The following is a 21,803-nucleotide window of genomic DNA, read 5'->3' as shown; positions in this document are numbered from 1 at the left end:
GGCTCTTCTCTCGCTCTGTCCCGCCCTTGCGGAAATAGGAAGTTGCGTCAGCGGAGGGCGGGACAGAGCGAGGGAAGAGCCGACGGTCCACATTTCTTGTACGTGCAGGGCAGGCGCGACTCCTGATATTCTTTTTAAAGGTAGAGTTGGGGGGGGTGTCGATTCGCCAAGGGCGGGGGAGCTGGCAGGGAGCACCCCCTCCTGAGCTGACACCCCACCCCCCCTTGCTACGCCACTGCTTTTGTGTCCTTTATTTAACGGTGTCTTTAAGGGTAATAGGTATTCTTCTTTAACTAAGGAAAACTTCATCTTGTTTTTCTTTTACATACTCCATTTAGTTTTCATATGAATAAGGAATATCTTTCTTTCATTTTCTCTTGCCACAGTATACACTGAATATTTAATATGATAGTTGCACTCAAGGCTGCTGTTAGGGTCTCTGGCACCCTCCTGCAAACTATCAGTCACCCCCCCCCCCCTCGCCCCAGTCCAGCCCACCCCAGCATCTCCTTTCTCTCTCTCCCCCATTTCTCACACCCACCCCCTTTTGCAGACCCAGCTCCAGCTCCATTCTCTCAGCCATCCCTGGATCAGCTCGAACCTCCAGCTCTGCCTCCAGTCAAACGGGTCTGGTATGCTGGTGCCAGCAATACGTGCTCCTCCAAGCCACAAATTAAGTTAATTTTGTGACTCAGAGGAGTACACGGTGCTGGTGCACCAGACCATTTGACTAGAGGCAGAGCGGTGGCAGTGAAAAAGAGCAGGGCAGATGGGTAGGGCTAAAGCCAGGCACCCCCAAATATTGCCCCCCCCCCCCGCCCTGCATTCCCTGCTTACCATGTTCCACCAGCCCTGTTCCACCAGCACTTACTATACCACAACCACATCAGACAACTAATTGTGGCAAGGATGGGCTGAGAACAGCACTTAGACAAGTAATCTGTAGTAGATAGACCCATCCCTGGGGTGAGGTCAGGTCATATAGTAAGATTTTATTTTATTTACAAGAAAAACATACAGAAATTAAGAACAGGAAAAATAAAAAGAAGACATTAGACAGGCTGACACTATCAGGCTCATTTTCGAAAGAGAAGGACACCCATCTTGCGACACAAATCGGAAGATGGGCATCCTTCTCACAGGGTTGCCCAAATCGGTATAATCGAAAGTCAATTTTGGACGTCCCCAACTGCTTTCCATTGCAGGGACAACCAAAGTTCCCGGGGCCGTGTCGTAGGCGTAGCGAAGGCAGGACTTGGGCATGCCTAACACATGGGCGTTCTCGACCCATAATGGAAAAAAAAAAGGGCATCCCTGACGAGCATTTGGATGACTTTACCTGGTCCAGTTTTTCTTATGACCAAGGCACAAAAAGGTGGCTGGACTGAACTGACCAGATGACCACCGGAGGGAATCGGGGATGACCTCCCCTTACTCCCCCAGTGGTCACTAACCCCCTCCCACCCTCAAAAAAATAGTTTAAAAATATTTTGTGCCAGCCTCAAATGTCATACTCAGGTGCATCGCAGCAGTATGCAGGTCCCTGGATCAGTTTTAGTGGGTGCAGTGCACTTCAGGCAGGCGAACCCAGGCCCATCCCCCTCCCTACCTGTTACACTTGTGGTGGTAAATGTGAGCCCTCCAAAACCCACCAGAAACCCATTGTACCCACATCTAGACGGCCCCTTCACCCGTAAGGGCTATGGTAGTGGTGTATAGTTGTGGGTAGTGAGGTTTGGGGGGAGGGTTGGGGGCCTCAGCACACAAGGTAAGGGAGCTATGTACCTGGGAGCTTTTTCTGAAGTCCACTGCAGTGCCTCCTAGGGTGCCCGGTTGGTGTCCTGACATGTCAGGGGGACCAGTGCACTACGAATGCTGGCTCCTCCCACGACCAAAGGGCTTACATTTGGTCATTTCTGAGATGGGCGTCCTTAGTTTCCATTATCACTGAAAATCAGAAATGATCAAGTCTAAGGATGACCATCTCTAGGGACGACCTAAATGTCAAGATTTGGGCGTCCATGACCGTATTATCGAAATGAAAGATGGACGCCCATCTTGTTTCGATAATACAGGTTTCCCTGCCCCTTCGCCAGGACGTCCTGCGAGGACGTCCTCAGGAAATTTGGGCTCCCTTTTCGATTATGCCCCTCCACGTGTCTACAATAAAGGAGAAGCCAATTAGAAATCAGGACCATCAAACTAAAAAATAAAATAATAAAAAGAAAATTCATAAAAGGGAGATCATACAGCTGTTACACATAATTCATAATACCAAACTCAGGAGTAAGGAGATAATTCCCCTTCCAGCAACTCTGAACCTGCAAACTCCACTGGCAATAGGAGAACTATCTAGGGTGCTTATGTACATTTTGTGATTTTACGTCATGTCTTTCGTGAGACATATTTGCTAAATTGTAGTAAACAGTCCAGGTATTAGCCTGCAGTAGCCATTAGCTAATAGTTACCACAGACTAAAAACAGCTGAGATATCTTGCACTGTGATATCTGTTCTACTTGGAAACCTTCCTGGACTGAGACATTTTGTGAGTCTCTTGTGGCTATCAGTGGCAATTATAGCCAAAGAAGAAACAGAATTCTTAAGCATAGTTAATGCATTCTGAATCAGAGGTTCTTAACCTTTTTGTGCCATGGAGTCTAGTGAAACCCAAAGACCTCTTCTTAGAAAACATGTATTTAAATGCATGTAATCCCCTAATATATTGGTGATTACTTGGACTGATAGAGACCAGAGTTACTGGGGGGAGGGGTAGCAGGTTGAAGAGAGGGTTGAAAAGCCCAGAGGGGAGTGTTTATGGGAAAGTTGCTGAGGGAGATGTTTGTGGGTTTAGATGGACGGATAGATATCATAGAGGGGTGGAGTTAAGAATTAATAAAAGCTGTTGTTGTGCAGAGCACATGGTCTTTGGTTGCCTTCACTCCCACCAGGACCCGTGAGGAGAGGGGGGTGTCCTAGATAGGCCCAGAAACCTAAGGCTGAATAAAGAGGAGGTTTATGCCAACTAAAGCATTAACCTCGGGATTCTATATATCACGTCTTAATTTCTGCAAGCAAATCGAAGCGTATTCTATAACAAAGCGTGTAACTTAATTATTTAGCTAATCAGCGCTGTTAGTTGGATGTTAACAAGCAATTATCAGCATTAATTGGCATTAATTAAGATTTATGCGCACAACTCGCTAAATGTATTCTGTAACGTGATATGCATAAATTCTCAGTCGCATAGTTGAAAAGGAGGGGTGGCCTTGGGCAAAGCATGGGCTTTTTTAAAATCTATGCACATTGTTATAGAATACACCCGCTCTGTGTCCAATTTACGCATCGGGATTTATGGCAAGTAAAACATGGTGTAAATGGTCTTGACTAAATTTGGTCTCGTGGAGAGGCTTTCAATGTAATTCTATATACTGCGCAGAAATTTAAGCCTATTCTATAAAATTTAGGCGTACTATAGAGAATACACCTAGATATATCTTTTTCCTTGTGGAATTTTCAAGTGCTATATATAGAATCTAGCCCTAACTGTGGAGTGTGAGGAACGCTCCAGGTGTGTAGAAGGGTTAACCCAGCCTGGGAGCAGAACAGGAAAGAGCCTGTTCAGTGCCAGAGGCAGCAGCTCGAAGAAGTGCACCTTTGGAGGAATGACAAACAGGAAGGTCTGATCCTGAGTGGGTTCGGCAGCTGGACAGTTTGCCGCAAAAAGCGTGGCAAGCATAGCCGTGGGTTATTCTGCCCAAAAGGATGGGTACTGGACTGGTGGAGCTGTAATACCCTAGGACAGGGGCATAGTCAGACTTTGGTGGGAAGGAGTCCAGAGCCCGAGGTGAGGGGGGCACATTTTAGCCCCCCCCCCAGGTGCCGCCAACCCCCCACCACTTTTGGACCCCCCCCCCCCCCGGGTGCCACTGCCACTCCCCATCCCTTTCGACCTCCCTCCTGCCGCCAGCCCTCCCCCACCACCATCAGGTACCTTTGCTGGCCGGGGTCCCCAACCCCTCCCAGCCGAAGTCCCCTTCAGCGCCGGTCTCCGAGTCCGGCGCATTTGCTGATCTGGATTCTGTTTCTGTGAGTCCTGACGTCCTACACGTTCCTACTTGCAGGATGTCAGGACTCACAGAAACAGAATCCAGATCAGCAACGCGCCGGAGACCGGCGCTGAAGAGGACTTCGGCTGGCAGGGGTTGGGGACCCCTGCCAACAAAGTTACCTGGCGGCAGCGGTAGGGGGGGGTCAATGTGGCGGGGGATGGTTGACGGCGGTGGGGGGGTGAAAGCAGGGGGGCCAGGGCTAAATCTGTGGGGGCCCATGCCCCCGTGGCCCCACCTAGCTACGCCCCTGCCCTAGGATTATAAGAGACTGTTAATTTAGAGGCCCTTTTACTACAGAGTTGACGTGAGGCAATGACCTTGCCATGTGCCAATCCGGAAGTTTCCACCTCCCAGGACACGCCATTTCCGGTGCTGCAAAATTATTTAGTATTTTTGTAGCGCCAGGGCTTACCCGGCGGTAATCAGGCAGCACCATGCGCTGCCTAGTTACTACTGGGTTAGCACAGGAGCCCTTACCATCACCTAAATGGATGGCGGTAAGGGCTACCCCAGAAATGGCCACACACTTACCACATGGCCATTTCTTTTCGAAAAAAGCCCCCAGCCTTTTATCCGCTGCAATAAAAGGGGGTCTCGTTGTGTGTCAAAAACATGTGCTGACACTAGCACAGGCCCCCTTTTATTGCAGTGGGTAAAAGAAGCCCTTAGTAAATAGTATTTCTACCAATAGTACCAATGGCACAAAAACTTCTCTCAGCAAATTAAACTATTAGTATACAGATTGAACTGTTTTGTTACAAAAGAAATATGAAGTTTGGATATCTGCCTGTTGCAGCATTCCAGTAAAGTTTGCATTTGTTTTATAAATCCTGAGTGGAGAGAGTTTCTTTGGAGTGAGAATGAAGTTAATTTACTCCCAGACTGATAAAGAAATAAAGATAAAGTGTGGCTTTAAACCCTATGGCCTACCAGAGTTATTCCGACCCCGGCGTGTGCCCATCTCAGTAAGAAATAAAACTTTTGTAGCGACCTGGAACTTTTGGTGGGACCAGGGCTACATATATGAAGTACAATATATAGATATAGATTGAATTACAAGGAAATCAATTATGCTCAAATGCAAAATATTAAAAAATAAATATGTAGTACGAGTGCTTTGTCTGTTTTAGGGTGTAATAATTTTGATTTATTGAAGTTAACAAAACATTTTTGGAATCTGGAGGCCAGAAATTACTTTGTGCCCCTTTTACAAAGCTGTGGCAAAAGGGGGCCTGCACTGGTATAAGTGCATGTTTTTGACACGCGCCGAGACTCTCTTTTACTGCTGCAGGTAAAAGGCAGGTCTTTGTTTTTTTCAGGAAATGGCCATGTGGTAAGTGAAGCCCTGCCCGATTACCGCCAGGTACACACCAGCACTACAAAAGTTAAAAGTTTTGTAGCACTGGATATGACATGTTCTGAGGGTCCTTTTACAAAGTTGGGCTTACCACAGCTTTGTAAAAGGACCCCTTTGTTACCTACATTCATTATTGAATGAAAAGCTGAATTTAAGTTAGAAGTTAGTGAAAATAAAGTTTTAATTTTTTTCCCAACTAAGTTAACAGACCTACCTGAAATCTATTACGATCTGTGGACCCCAGGTTAAAACCCCTGCTCATTGCCAGAGACTGTGGTAAAAGCAATTAGCTTAGCAAGGTTTAAAAAGGTTTGGATAATTTCCTAAAAGAAAAGTCCATAAACTATTATTAAGAGGGACCTTGGAAAATCTACTGCTTATTTCTAGGATAAGCAGCATAAAATCTGTTTTACTGTTCTGGGATCTTGCCAGCTACTTGTGACCTGGATTGGTCACTGTTGGAAACAGAATATTGAGTTTGATGGACCTTCAGTCTGTCCCAGTAAGGCAATGCTTATGTTCTTATGTTATGTTCTTATATTATCTAGGGAAAGCGAGGCAGGTTTAACCATAGGAAAACCTTTAGCTAGATAAAAGGCCACAGCTACAGCTTCAAAAGACAAATTAGAACGCATGCCCACATCTAGGTCACTCATTTCAACAGTCCTTATTGGCACCACCTCCATCACACTCCTGTCTCTATTACCATAGGACCTTGTTCCTCCACAACTACCTTGCGGTCTTCCAACAGAGCTAGCTGACGCCCAACTTGTTCTACCTCTCCTAGCAGGTACTACACCTGGAAAAACACTGGAAGAAGGAATGGAAACCATCATTAGGATTCAAAGATTCCACCCTCCAGCAACACCTAAGCTCCCATCCTGACAGAAGCTACAGCCTACCAATTATGAAGCAGATAGTTAGGCGAGACATTTTTGGACATAGCTCTGCCATAAATGACCCTGGGGATATCATCTTCCCCTTCCCCTTACACTTTCCCATGGTTTCTATACAAGTACAGCTAACAGTGCAGAGCCCCACAGAACACAACTACTCTCTCCACCACCATATTGGTTCATAGATGGGTCTGCGAATCAACATTCTCTATAAGCATCTTTCCTTATTGAAGTTTCTAATAATTATATCTAAAGTGTCTAGGAGAATAATGTGTGTTGTATGATGTGAATGTGAGTCATTTTGCCAAAGCTGGCCGTTATTGTATCAACTCAACAGAATGCAAACATTGCACTGCATGACCAACATAAGGGAATGCCCGTTTTGAAAGAACATGTCATTAGGGGCCATTTGAATAACTCAAGTACAGGGATGACATTTGGGTAAACACAATGCCCAAGACACTCTGTACTTGGCTTCTTCAAATGCCCATAATTACATGTTTATTTTAAAGTGAGCATTTAGTTAAAAACCTTGTACTTGTTACTCAACACATTGAATACAAAGAGCATTTCAAACACTTGGCCAGAATCTACTAGTTGAAAGGAGTCCAGTGTTTAATAGTGCTAAGCTATTTTTGTAACACTACAGAAGCTAGTATTGTCTGTCTTCATTACCTGAAGGCTGAATTCACTCTTCATTGACTGTGAGAGAAAAAGAAATATTCTGCATTCAGCTTTGTTCATTCATCTGTAGTCATTGTGAACAATGTGGTGAAAGATATTGGAGCAAAAAAATAAAATGAGACTCATTTTTGATTAAGAGAAGTAGTTCCTGTGCTGTTGTAAAATAACACAACAATGCTTGTTACCACAGCTTAGTGTACCATGGGAGTCGGCGTCGCTAATCTGTAGCACTTCATTACTGCAGGGTAATAACTTACACGGTAAATTTCTTTTTGTATCACTACAGCCAAGAACATTGCATGTTCCAGGCTGCAGTAATGCAAAGGTAGCAGGCGCTAAGTTGAGGTCTGCTATCTTTTAAATGAGCAAGTGGTAAAATAAATCACCTAGCTCCCCAATAACTCCCCCCCCCCCTCCGAACATTCAAATCTCATGCCCCTCCCCCCAATTCCACAACTCTTCAGCACCTACTAGGGGGTTTCCTGGTGGCTAGTAGGAGGAAGCAGAAGCGATCCCCGGTTACTCCTGGTCATTGGATGGTGGCCTCAAAGTGGTGTCTGTTGACCCCTAGGGTATCCTCACAGTACTAACGCTAGAGATCAGGTTGTTAAGTAAGAGCATTCATGCTGCTTATTTTATTTATTAGGATTTACTTACCACCTTTTTGAAGAAATTCACCCAAGGCAGTGTATAGCAAGAACAATCGGGACATTGGCAATGGACAATTACTGTACAGTGCTCAGTGTGCAGCGGCAGCAAAAAAAAAGCAAATAGAAAGTTAGGAATGATTAGGAAAAGGATAGAAAATAAGACAACATTTCAGTTCAATATTTTTATTCAAGGTTTGTGAGGTATAAAAGCAATTAACAAGTGAACAGATGTAATGCCTCTGCATCTTATAATAGTGCGATCTTACCTTGAGTGTTGTGTGCAATTCTGGTCACCATATCTTATAAAACATATAGCAGAATTAGAAAAGGTTCAAAGAAGGGCAACCAAAATGAATAAAGGGATAGAACTGCTCTCAAGTGAGGAATTGCTTGTTAGGGCTCTTCAGCTTGAGAAGAGACAGTTGAGGGGGGTAGCGCTATACAAATGCTAATAATAATAATAATAATATGATAGAGGTCTACAAAATCCTTACAATAGAGCAGTTGGATGTGAATTGATTGTTTACTTTTTCAAAGAGTAAGACAAAAGGACATGCCATTCAGGTTATACTTTTGTATCAAATATGAGAAAATATTTTTTTCATTAGGGGCCCTTTTACGAAACAGCGGTAAGAACAACGCAGGCTTACCACGTGCTATTCCATGACTACCGCCAGCCCAACTCAGCCACCAGCGGTAGTTCCAGGTCTAGCGCGCACCATTTCTGTTGAAAAAATGAAAACCCTGGAAATGCTTAGCGTGGTGGTAACCCGGTGGTAATGGGCAGTTTACACACACTGCCCGGTTACTGCCGGGTTACCGCAGGAGCCCTTATCACTAACTCAATGGGTGGCAGTAAGGTCTCAGGCTGAAAATGGACGTGCGCTGGTTTTAATTTTGCCACACGTCCATTTTCAGCCACAAAAAAGGCCTTTTTTCCAGGCGTGCTGAAAAATGGACCTGCGCATGTCCAAAACACATGCCTACACCAGCGCAACCCATTTTTCAGCGTGCCTTAGTAAAAGGGCCCCTATATATTGGTTTTGCCCGATGCATAGCATGGAGACAATTCTTACAGTGCTTATAACAGAAATAAAGCGATACATAACCTAGGGTAAGAAAGTTCTCCTATTGCAATTTGATATTTCCGCAGCGTTTGGCGCTGTGGATCATGATTTGCTGCTTTTTAGATTTAGTGAAATGGGTATTGGGGGATCAGTTTTTAAATGATTTTCGTCCTTCTTGGGAAATAGACAATATAGCATTTTGAAGAATGGTATATCATCAAAGGTTTGGAAGCTGAACCGTGGTGACCCTCAAGGGTCCGCATTTTTGCCTTAACTTTTTAATGTTTACATGAGCCATTTGGGAGATTACTTACAGTCTGTAAATATTTTTCATTATCGTATTCGGATGACATTTTTGGTTTGTGCCTGTTCAAGATTCTTTGGAGAATACCTTTTCATTACTAACCCCCCTGTTTACAAAGCCTCACAGCAATACCAACACAGACCATTCAAAGCGAATGGGCTGTGTCAGCATTAGCGCATGGCAGCCACTAGCGTGGCTTTGTAAACAGGGGTTAAGTGGTTCCCAAGCCTGGTCCTGGAGGCACCTCAAACAGTCAGGTTTTCAGGATATCCACAATGAATATTCATGAGATAGATTTGCATGCACTAAGGCATTATATTAAAATAGTAGAAGATTGGGCTTCAGCTAACTTTCATAAACTTAATACGCAGAAAACAAAGTTAGTATGGTTTGGTGACCAGCAGAAGGTCTCTTCTGAAATAATAAATCTTTCCTCGGTCCAATTTTAGTTATAATTTTAGATTCTAAGCTATTTTATGACCACCAGATTACTGGTTTGATAAGGACATTCTTTTTTCATCTAATGGAATTGAGAGCTATTAGGGAAGGGCATCCTTAAACCCTGGTGGATTTCGAACAATAGCACAGGTAATTTTGCTTCCATTATTGGATTATTATAATTCTTTATATTGTGGCTTAAATAAACAACAAATACAGTGACTCCAACTTCTGCAGAATACAGCTGCTAGATTAATCATTGGATCAGGCAGGTTTTGTGGTTAGCCCTCTGTTGAATAACTTACATTGGCTAAGAACCTCAAATTCAATTTAAAATGGTTGAAAACTAGCTTATATTCCTGTGTCATAGAGGGCATCTAAGAAGTTCTAAAAATCTGTCTCTTGATATCCCTTTTGTAAAAAAAAACATGTGATTGATATCTGTTTGGGAACGTTCTTTTGCCTTCCAAGGCACAAAAATATGGAATAGTCTACCTACAACAGTTGACTTAACTATTTCTCCTTACAGTTCTTTTTAAAAGATTTTTTAAAAATTATTTTGTTCACTTCTTAATGTTTTGTTTTATAAAAATAACTTAGATGTGTATTTTTTATTAAGATTAGATTATTATTTTTAATGTAATTCTATCCAGTTGGGATATCTCTTTGCTCTGTGATCCGCTTTGAATTACAAGTTAAAAGCAGAATAGAAATTTCAGAATAAAATAGAATATTTGCTCTCCTGAGAAATATGCCCTCCTCCTGGTTTTCTAGCTTTCTACCAAAATTTAACACTATACATTAGCAGAGCCGGCCTCTTGGATATGTGTCAAAATAAGAGACTTGAACTGAATGTCATGACCCCCCCCCCCCCTCCCGGGCTCTGCTTCCCTCCCCATCAAAGATGTAATAGCACTACTAATAGTGTTGTCAGAGCAATGCTGGACATCAAGGTGGCAGAAGGGAAGTACGTGTCCTCCTGCAGGCTGCAAGGATTGAAGGGTCGGAGGAGGGGGAGGGGAATGCAGACCTGCCCAGTCTCTTGCAACTGGCAGGAGACTCCTTAGCCAGTCATCTCCGAAACTCCTGTTGGGGCAAGTTCAACTCCCACCAACCATGATCTATTGCAGAAAATAACTAATGACCATTTGGGCAACTGGGCAGTGCCATTCCTACCTTTAAAGGCATGCCTCTGGCGATCTAGTGGCCTCTGCAGGGGGGAACATGTTCTTTCCTGCCCATTGTGCTGACACTGTTCCCCCTGCCCGGCAACTCTGTATTTTAAAAATGGCAGCCGAGACTCCCTGCGGAAGTCTCGTGAGACTGTTGAGACCACCGCGGGAAGTCTCAGCCATCGTTTTGAAAACACAGTGGTGCCAGCAGGTGGGGAATAGCAGCAGTGCAGTGGGCAGGCCCCCCTCCCTCCCCCGCTGAGACCACTAGACCACCAGGGCCCTTCAGATAGGATCGGGGCAGCGGGGGCGTCAGCTGCAGTGGTAGGGGGGGCAGCAGCACGGCGGTAGGAAGGTGTTGGGAGGTGTGGGACCCAGACCACTCTCAGTCGGCCCCTGCTAATCTGTTTACTGCTCCAACTCCTTTTCTGTAGGCAACCTGCAGAAAACAGGAGGGGAAGTGCTGAGGAAGGGAGCAAAGTAATAAAGTAGAATAACTAGATTGTATATTCTGTATAATATATTATGTTATATTCCTGGATGATATTTATGTGAATATTATCCTTGCCTTGACAGTATCAAGGTGTTATGACTGTTAGAATTCTGCTAGTCAGGCAGGGGAATGCTTGGAACCGCTCCTGATTGGCTGTCAGGGGCTCCGCTGATGTCAATCTGATCTACTTAAGCTTACATTTCCCTACAACCCCTGTTTTGGCATTATTCCTTTTCTGCTGAAGCCTTACCTTTGCTCTGTCTGAGCTATTAGCTCTGTGCTTGCATGGAGTTTGATTACTCCTTTCCTTGCTTGCAGTTTCTGTTGCTCTGTCATAAGGGTCCATCAAGCCCAGCATCTTGTCCACGACAGCGGCCAATCCAGGCCAAGGGCACCTGGCAAGCTTCCCAAACGTACAAACATTCTATACATGTTATTCCTGGAATTTTGGATTTTTCCAAGTCCGTTTAGTAGCGGTTTATGGACTTGTCCTTTAGGAAACCGTCCAACCCCTTTTTAAACTCTGCTAAGCTAACCACCTTCACCACATTTTCCGGCAATGAATTCCAGAGTTTAATTACACGTTGGGTGAAGAAAAAGTTTCTCCGATTTGTTTTAAATTTACTACACTGTAGTTTAATCGCATGCCCCCTAGTCCTAGTATTTTTGGAAAGCGTGAACAGACGCTTCACATCCACCTGTTCCACTCCACTCATTATTTTATATACCTCTATCATGTCTCCCCTCAGCTGTCTCTTCTCCAAGCTGAATAGCCCTAGCCTCCTTAGTCTTTCTTCATAGGGAAGTCGTCCCATCCCCGCTATCTGGGCCAGATGCACTAAACAATCATTAGAGCCCTTCTCTTACCGATTCCCTTAGCGAATCGGTAAGGAACGGGCATGCATTAAGGAAAGGGAATGCAAATGAGCTGCTTGTTGTAGCTCACTTGCATTCTCTATTCCATCGTTAAACAGTCGGCCAATCGGCCAGTCGAGCATGTGCAGAGCAGCCAAGCGTTATGCTGGCTACTCTGCGCATGCCAAATACGCCTCCCTCTGCCACCCGAAGATGCCGTGCTGCTCTCCCCCTCCGATGCGGCTCAACAGTGCAGTTGAGGACGCCCATCCCCCCCAAAACGCCCATTTTGGCCGTCATTCCCCCCCCCCCCCCCCGAAGACGCCGCGCCACTCACCCCCTCCAATGTGGCTCGACAGTGCAGTTAAGGACGCCCATCCCAAAAAAAACCCCGCCCATTGTGGCCATCATTCCCCCCCCCCCCCCCGGAAGATGCCTCGCTGCTCACCCCCTCCGATGCGGCTCGATCCAGAGGACAGTGCAGTTGAGGACGCCCATCCCAAAAAAATGTCCATTTTGGCCGTCATCCCCCCCCCCCCCCCCCGCAATAATAAAAACGTCTTTTTTGGCAGTGCTTCACTCAGCTGAGAGACCTGGACGTCTCTGAGCCAGTCACAGTGCGGACTTTCAGTTCTCTCAGCTGAGTGAAGCACTGCCAAAAAAGACGTTTTTATTATTGTGGGGGGGGAATGACGGCCAAAATGGACATTTTTTTTGGATGGGCGTCCTCAACTGCACTGTCCTCTGCATCGAGCCGCATTGGAGAGGGTGAGCAGCGAGGCATCTTCTGGGGGGGGGGGGAATGACGGCCAAAATGGGCGGTTTTTGTTTGGGATGGGTGTCCTCAACTGCATTGTTGAGCCACATCAGAGGGGGTGAGCAGCGTGGCATCTTGGGGGGGGATGACGTCCAAAATAGACGTCTTTTTTGAAGCGGAGCACTTTTTTTGTTTGTTTGTTGTTGATGAGTGAAGGACGTCCATAAAGGATGTCCCTGACTAGCACTTGACTTCCCCCCCCCCCCCCCCCCCCGATTTTTTGTTTTTGTTACTTTTGTAGCAGTTTTTCAATCCCGCGCAGCCCCAACAAGAGGTACAGACCTCTCGTTAGATTTTCCAGCATTAAGGCAATCGGAAAAGGTTTGTGCATCTCATTACAATAGGGTTTGTACACAATTTGCTCATCTGCATTCCGTTTGTGTTAGCTGCTACCGTCGTCGGAAAAAAGTCTTTAGTGCATGCCAGGGTTTACTACTTGCGCGTTAATGGCTCGTTAAGTTTAGTGCATCTGGCCCTCTGTCTGCTGGCTGCTGCCTGTGTGTGTCTAATTACCTCTCCACACTGCACCTGGGATTCTCTCTGTTTGGCTGTGGTGCTGTGTGGTGAGTTCCTTCCTCCTCCCGTTCCAGTTTGTTTGTTTTCCTTCCCCTTCCTTCCCTTTGTGCTGTGTTTATTTTCTGCTTTGCAGGTCCTGCCCTTGTAGCAGACTCGGACCCTTTGTTTCTCTCCCTCCAGGTTGTTTTTTTGCTCTTTCATTGTTCTCTGTTGTTTGCAGTGTTCCCTGCCTCTGGTTGCTGTGTGTGTTGAGCTTGGTTTAACCCTTTGCCTGCAGAGTTTCTCTGCTTCTGGCAGTTGTCTGTTTACTGCAGTCTTCCCTTTGTGACTGTTTCAGTCCTTTCTTTGCTGTAAGTACCTCCTGTATTACAGAGCACTGTCCCTTTCTCTGCTGGGTGTGTGTTAGGCTCCACACTCTGTTTTGCGGATTTTTCCCTTTCCTGTCTGCTGAGGGTCTCTGCCTACAGTGTTTTTATTTTGCAGTCCCTCACTTTCTTTGTGTGTGGTGGGCTACGGCTTGACGTGTTTCTGTGTATGCTTTCCTTTCTCCTTGATTGCCAGCACTGAGGGTGTTGTTGGTGCTCCGGTCCCCGTGGGGGACCCCTCGTTTAGTCTCTTTCTTCCCTCCCTACGTATGACTCAGTTCCGTTTAGGCCATGAGGCCTGCAAACTTGAATTCTGAGTGAATGGGTTCCCGATAAGCCATGAGGCCCGCCTGATTGCCCTATCTTCCCTTTACTGGAGGTGCAAGTTTGTTGCTGCATGTGTGTACAGGGCTTGGTAGCTGGGGTAGTGTGTAGTGCCTGCTCGACCCACCCTCGGCCTATCACCTGTACTAGGCCTCGGCCGGGGCTCAAGGGCTCACAACCAGACTAACACAAGGAAATTTCCAAATAAGAATAATTAAAAAAAAAATAGAACAATTGTTTTATTCTCTGCTGCATTTGTTCTAGCCGCAGACCCTCCCCTCCTGCCTGTCCCCATGTCAACAGGTAACAAGTTGGGATGAAGGGAGTGGGAGGGCCTCAAGAAGGGAAAAGAGTTAAATGTTTTTTACTCTGCTGTATTCCACTCTATCCTCACGCTTTCCTTCCTGTCCCATTGCCACAGGGAGCACTAGGGTAAAAGTAGGGCAAGAGGTGGAGCAGCTCCCTGCATTCCAGGATGGGGACTCAGCTATGTGCAGAGGACAGGAGGAAGAAGGCACCTTGGGAACAAGTCAGATAACAGTGAAAAATGTATTGGGAGGCTGTGAGTGATATTTTAGAGAATGATAGGAGGCAAATGCTTACAGAGGATGAAGAGAAGAATGCACAAAGGGGGTAAATATTGGGTGAGGTGAAGAGGGTGAATTAATTCTTGTGGTGAATGTTGCATGAAGGGGTGAATGTTGGAGGGTCAGGTAAGTGCTGTTGGCAAGGGGATAACGATGAGATATGAGTTGATCTGGGGGGGGGGGCGGGGATGCGACTTTGTGTGCAGAAGAAGGCAGGCTGAATTGTCCTATTTAACATTGTGGTGTCATGTTTTATAGAGAATGACACAGGGATGAAATTTGTCCCCATCCCCACAAACTGAAACTCCAACCCCACCCTGTCCATACAATCTCTGACCCTGCCCCTGCATGTTTTGCAGTTTTATAGATTATGTAAAGCCTTTTATAGGCCTATAGGTATCATAACCAAAGAAAAACATTACATGTATATTAGTACATTTTAATCAAAATACTCTTATTATTATAATCCGTGGACAAATAATATGTCCTGAACAATCTTAGGATTCAGTCTAGTTCTCCTTTCTTCCACAGTCCTCCTCGCAATGGAAAATGTCCTATTAGAAGGTTTCAGGTAGCAGGAATGCACAGGATCCTCCGTGTAAGGTTTTGGCCAGCACTTTTGCTTATTTTTTCAAAATTACAAAACATCAGCAGCAGCATCACTTGAAGAGAAATAACTGTCCAATTCATTAACAACAGCTTTCAGAGAAGATATTGTACCATAAAAGTCACCCAGAAAACTGCTAACATCCATTTTCATTCTTTTGGAAAAAGCTTTTCCACAGACGTGATGCTTTCTGGAAATGTGGATTGTGGAGGATCCTGAGTTGTTGATGGATGGAGCTTTCCATTTCGATCTGTTGGTACAGCCTTCTTGTCTGTGTTTTTAAATCATCTTGGAAGATAATTGGATTGTCTTTCAGATGTGGGTTTAGAAGAGAAGCAGCACAGTGTAGTGGATAAACTGGAAAATAAGTGTCAATTAAGTGTTGGAAATGTTCCTTGATGCCAGCAACAATGGATGAATCTGTTGCAGTAACAGTAAGATGCTTGAGTAACTGGGCACGTGATGGAAGGATGTTACAGATGGTAGGAATCTGATCAGAAGACTCTTGTTGCCACATCAAAGGCAGACAAGACACAAATTATGTCATTTAAATCCAAAAGCAGCTTCTGTCGTTTTTTTACCACTGAATTCAGTTGCCAGTTATTTAAGATGTGTTAAGTTTTACATATTGATAATAGCAAAGTATAGATACTGTTCCATTTTTCACCATCACATTTCATCATGAAATAGAAGCAGAGTATCCTGAAAGTGGACAGCATTTTGATGTTTAACTGTTTTTTGGTTTGGGCCTTCAACAAGAAGTCATTTTGCAAAAATAAGACCTTTGGGCTGTCTGTGTGAGGTGCTTTGACTTTCTTTGTCAAGCAAGATGAATCGGACCCAAGTGGGTGACGCCATTGGGTGCATGGATCTGAGAGTTCTTAAAAATGAAGAAAGGACTTCCCACATGACTGTTACCTCACAAATCCCCTCAATATATTTTTGTCCATGTTGTTGCCTTAGATGTAGTTTATGCTGTCTGTCAATTTGCTACTGAAGAGGGAAATTTCCTTTTTGTTATTTTCCCCCCTTCTAAATTTTGTCTTTCAAGACTGTTGTGGAATTTCAAGCAGTGGTTTGCTGCTGGAAAATGTTTGTCAAAGACATTCACCAGACTTTCTACTGCTCTTAGAACAGACCATGATGTCCCAAACTGCCCTCAGTATACCAAGGTCAAGGTATTTCAGGAGCAACAAGATGAAGGTCCTGTGTTCATCTCCATTAGACTCCCCCTAGACTTTCTGTGTCAAGCAAGATGAATCGGACCCAAGCGGATGACGTAATCATATTCTGGCAGAGGGCAGTATCTGATCAATTGGCCATATTTTGCCCCAATTGAAATCAACTTCTCAGCGAGATGAGTGAAGTCAATTCCTTTGACTATAGAGAAGAGCCTGATGTCCATGGTGCACATCAAGGCGATTGTGTCAGTAACTTCTGCTTTCACTATTGTAGGCACAGTAATCATTCTGGGTTCGTTCTTCTGAATCACTTTATGGAAGATGTCCCCAATTTTTCTCATAACAGTAGGCTTTTGCTCACAACTTTTTGTGTGCACTTTCAGTGCACTGGTATCTTCTTATGACTTCTATTTCAATGTTGTCTTAACAAGCCTTGCACTTGACGAAACTGCAGCTTTCATCATCCATATCAATGATAACAAATGCCTTCCACAGCACACTAATCAACATTCAAAGACACTGAACGCGCTGAACTGTGAAGCTGTGCTGACTACTGCTACTGCTTTCCTGCTTTGGATAAGTGGAGGACAAGAGGATGGATAAGAAGCAGAGTATAGAAATCTGCTATTCTGGTCCCATCACCATCTGGGGTCATGTAAGTTTTTAAGTGTTCAAATAGGGTCATAAAGGATAAAAGTTTGGCAAGCACTGCTATGATCCTACAAGGTCCCTGATATCAACATTTGAATTTTCTCTTTGCTGTCCACCTTTGAAGTAGCCAACTTTGCAGTTTTTAGAAAAATGATAGAGACTGCCTTATTAAGATTTTATAGTCATAAGCTGTCCTCATCCCACCCACCCCTTGTTTGTGAGACATTAAGAAAAAATAAAAATCCACAGAAGAGCCCTCCGCTGATTGGCTTGGGCCACTGTCAACCAACAAGCTAACAAGACCCTTATTGACCTGTTGTATCACAGATGGTTGATAGCGTGAGGGAGTAGGGAGGGGAGGGAGATAACTGGACTTTTTATTTTTATATATACATTTATGTATGTAGCTACATATAGATTAGTCTCCCCCTTTTTTCCATAACCTCTACACTTACCTTCACGTACGTTATTACTATAAGCACTTCAAGGTTTATTAGTGACAATGCCTCCTTCCCCCGTACTCACTGTTCAGTCCCAGCTCCTCATTGTTGCTGTCTGCAGTGGTGATACTGTGCTGCTCTGGGGAAGACGAGGTTAGAGAAACAGGCGGAATGAAGCTGGAACTTCTCAGCAGCTGACACTAGAATTCTCGCGCATATAGAGAGTGTGGCCATTGGAACACGCTCAGACTGGCTGAGCTACAGCAAGCACACCAGACACACAAAAAAATCATAATACGAACAAAACCCTGCCCCCACACCTGTACCGGTGCTTTCTGCCTCACTCCCTGACATCATCTTGCCCTCATTCATAATGTAACACTCCAGAGTGTGCAACTGTCTTGTGCAGCAAAACAGGTTAAGCAGAGGTTAGGCAAGAAGATGCGACTTTGCATATAGGAAGGACCTAGAGAATGACACGGGGACAAAGTTTGTCCCCATCTCCGCAATTCAAACTCCATCCCCATGATAGTTCCGTTAAAATATTATGGTTACTGTGGATTACCAAGTGCCCCCATCCCTATGTTGTTCTCTAGTGTATTGTCCCAACTGATGATTGGTAACAAACCGCTGATGCAGCCCAATGTTGGGGCGAACTATGCCATGTCAGTTATGATTTTCAATTTACCTCCAAGTGTAGTAGCACATATAATAAACATTTTTTCTATCTTTTTTTTTCTGTGGTTTGTGGTGTTGATCTGTTGTGGTTTTCTACCTGTGTATTTTTCTGGACTGATTGCAAGGGTAATCTCTCTTTGTAATATTGATGTCCCTTGGCAGCTCTGAAATTTGATGAGTATGGGGGTCTTCTTATCTAAAGGGTACAAGGGGAAGCTCTTGTTCCCCCTTCATGACTCAGACTTTCTTCATGAAGGAAGAGGAAATCATGGGAGTTCTCATTCCTACTGCAAGGCTTAACCTTTAGGCAGTGAGAGGAGCGGATGACAGGATGAGTGAATGTCTCAACAGCCAGATTTAAACCTATTACGGCAGTGCCTAGATATGACTTATCAAGTTAGGAAGTTAGCACCTAATTTTTTCTCATAATCTAACCCTACCCCCCTGGTCCTACTCATAATTTGAGCTGCTATGTTTAGCTCTTTAATGATTATTTAGGGGACTTTGCTAAAATGTATTAAGTAATTAACACAGGAATGAGCACACATTGTTTCTGCATGGTTGCAGTAACATTTAACATGGCAACATGCCACTTAGGACATGCTCATTCCCATGTTAACTGCACAAGATGGAATGGGGCAGACAGCGGATGTAAAATGCACCCTACACTTAATGTACTGTACCTTACCGTTCATTGTTAACACAGCAGAGAATGCAGAACATTTAACACCTTCTGAATAGGTGAAGCTAAATGCATCTGTAGTGCTCTTAATGTGCACTAATTGTATTTTCTCTGCGGTAACTGTCATAATTGCAACATTGTACCACACTTTAGGAAAAGGCCCTGCTAGTCAGCAAAATGTTGTTACTCAAGTTGGTTAGTTTCCAAAGTAAACGTGTTTGAAAATTGACTTCATGGTGTGCTAGAATTTTTGTCTGTTAAGTCCCGTTATGTGGGCTCTCAGACCCCTCCCAAATTATTTTGGGAAATGGGGGAAGATATGCAAGGACATTACATGCATGTCAGAAATTGCATTTTTAGTTAAAATAAAATAGACATGGGGGGAGGGGTAATTCTATAAAGAAGGTGCCATCATTTAGGCATCATACATAAATGACCAGAATGCTGGCAAGTCACTTAACCCTTCATTGCCCCAGGTACAAAATCAGTACCTGTACATAATGGACTAGATTCAGTAAAGGGTGCCCAGATTTGGACGCTGATAAAAAAAAACTGCACAGAGCGATATTCTGTAAACAGTGCTCCGAGTTGTGCACGGCTTATATAATAGCACTTAGAGCCGATTTCCCTGCCAAACTTTAGGCGCAAGGTTTTACATCACTGAAACCTGGTGTAAATCCTGGCATGTAAGTTAGGCGTGGATCCCTGGTATTCACTAATACTGCGCACGTCGTTAGTGAACACCCCTGACCTGCTCTTGCCCCTCCCATGGCCACGCCCCCTTACAAATTGCTTGCTAAAAGATTTGAGCATGGATCTTTATAGAATAGTGCTTAGCAAGATGTGTGTGCAAATCTAAATTGTTGCTAGTTAACACCAGTAATTGATAGCACCCAGTTATTGGTGCTAAATGCTCATTGGCCAGTTTAGTTGCACATGCATCTCAGAATAGCGTGCAATTTTGCACACATAAATTTGAGCGCTATTTATAGAATCTGAGGGAATACGTAATTTGCTTTGTTTGTAACCACAGAAAGGCAGTATATCAAATTCCATCCCCTTTCTCTTTCCCCTAGATACACATGGTCCCCCTAATTCTATAAAGGTTGCCAAAAATTGTGCATGCAAATTTAAGCACATTCCCAATTTGCATGAACAATTTAATTAACTTACAAGTCAATTAGTGCCAATAATTGGCTTTTTAACAAGCAATTATTGACACTAATTAGATTTAATTGTGAACAATGCACATAAAGTTAGGCATGGGATCTGCGCCTAAAATTTACGCATGATCCAAAAAAGGGGGCATGGAAATGGGAGGGTGATGGACGTTTTGGGGTGGATTGGGGGTGTGGTTTTGAGTTATGCACGTAATTACAGAATAATGGTGCTCCGTGCATAAATGTAGGTGTGGGCATTTGAACCATGTTTTCATTGGTGCAAATGGCCACGCATAAATTTACACATGACTCTCTGCTTAAGTGTGTATTCTGTAAACCATGCCAAGCTTTAGGCATGGCTTATAGAATACCGTTTATGCAAGTATTTTTCGACGCTGATTTCGTAGGCACCATACATATATAGAATCTAGGCTGGCATGTATGCACATACACATTTATTTATTTTTATTTAAAAAATCTTTTATTCCACTCAGTTCAAATGTCCTTGGCACTAAATGTAATGGTGTGTACTTTGAAGGTGAGCATACATATGGGTAGAATCTGAGCAGGATGCAGAGAATACTATAATTTACATACATTTTTTAACAATCTAAGGGACTCTTTTACTAAAGGGTTGCCACGTGGCAACCCAGAACTACCGCTGACTCAACACAGCCACTGGCGGTAGTTCCGCCTCCAGTGCATACCATTTCCGGTGCTGCTGGGTTTTGTTTTTTAAATCCACCGCAGCGGGTTACCCAGAGGTAATTGGTTACTGCCGGGGTAGTGCAGGAGCCCTTACTGCCACCTCATTGGGTGACGGCAAGTGCTCCCCTCCTCCGCAAGACCTCACAATAAGCACAAGCTCACAGCTTGGCCATTTGTTTTTTTTTTCAGGTTTTTATTTTAATCTCTGTGGTAAAAAGGGCCCTGGCATGTGGGAAAACGGCTGCTGCCACTACCACAGGACCCTTTTTACCGCAACTTGGTAAAAGGGCCCCTAAGTGCGAGTATTTACACCAGCTCTATGGCACCTAAAATGTAGGCCAATACCAGAATAATATAGTTTGTTAGACAATAAAGCTATAACAAATCCACTCTTCCTGTGTACAACAATTTAAATAATTGGAACCGATCCAATTCCAATTATTTAAATAGCTGTACACAGCAAAAGTGAATGCGTTTTAGCTTTATTTATTTATTTATTTATTTATTTATTTATTTATTTATTTATTTATTGCATTTGTATCCCACATTTTCCCACCTATTTGCGGGCTCAGTGTGGCTTACAATAAGATATGAATAATAGAGATACATTGGTTACAACTAGGTTATGGATTACATTGAACAGGGTTGTGCGAGACATTCGAATATCATTGGGAATATAACAATGGGACATCAACTGAAAAACATTGGAAAAAGACAATGGGAAAAAAAAAAAAAACTATGGAGGTATTGTACCAAGGCGTGGCATCGTTTTTATTGCGCACTAATGATTAGCGCGCACTAAACGCTAGAGATACCCATAGGAATATATGGGTGTTTCTAGCATTTAGTGAGCGCTAAAAATGCTAGCACGGCTTTGTAAAAGAACCCCTATATTATTTTGGTATTGACATTTTTTGTCATTTGTCATCGTCATTGGGCAGGTAGTTTAACCTAAAATATATGCACATGTACACTGGTTAAGGAAAGTAGGCATCTTCTTTCCTTTATAGAATAGGTGTCTCTTCTTGAATTGCCCTCTGGATGTGTATAACTTGATGTAA

General features: G+C 43.9%; 1 protein-coding gene across 1 annotated transcript in view; it reads left to right on the top strand.

The window, feature by feature from the left end:
• The window catches only part of KIAA1217 (KIAA1217 ortholog), a 656,634-nt gene that overhangs the window by 285,837 nt on the left and 348,994 nt on the right, over nt 1-21,803 (top strand). The window lies entirely within an intron of this gene.

The sequence above is a fragment of the Microcaecilia unicolor genome, chromosome 1 (genome assembly GCF_901765095.1).
Source record: "Microcaecilia unicolor chromosome 1, aMicUni1.1, whole genome shotgun sequence".
Lineage (NCBI taxonomy): Eukaryota > Metazoa > Chordata > Amphibia > Gymnophiona > Siphonopidae > Microcaecilia > Microcaecilia unicolor.
This window is presented reverse-complemented; position numbering and strand designations above follow the sequence as displayed.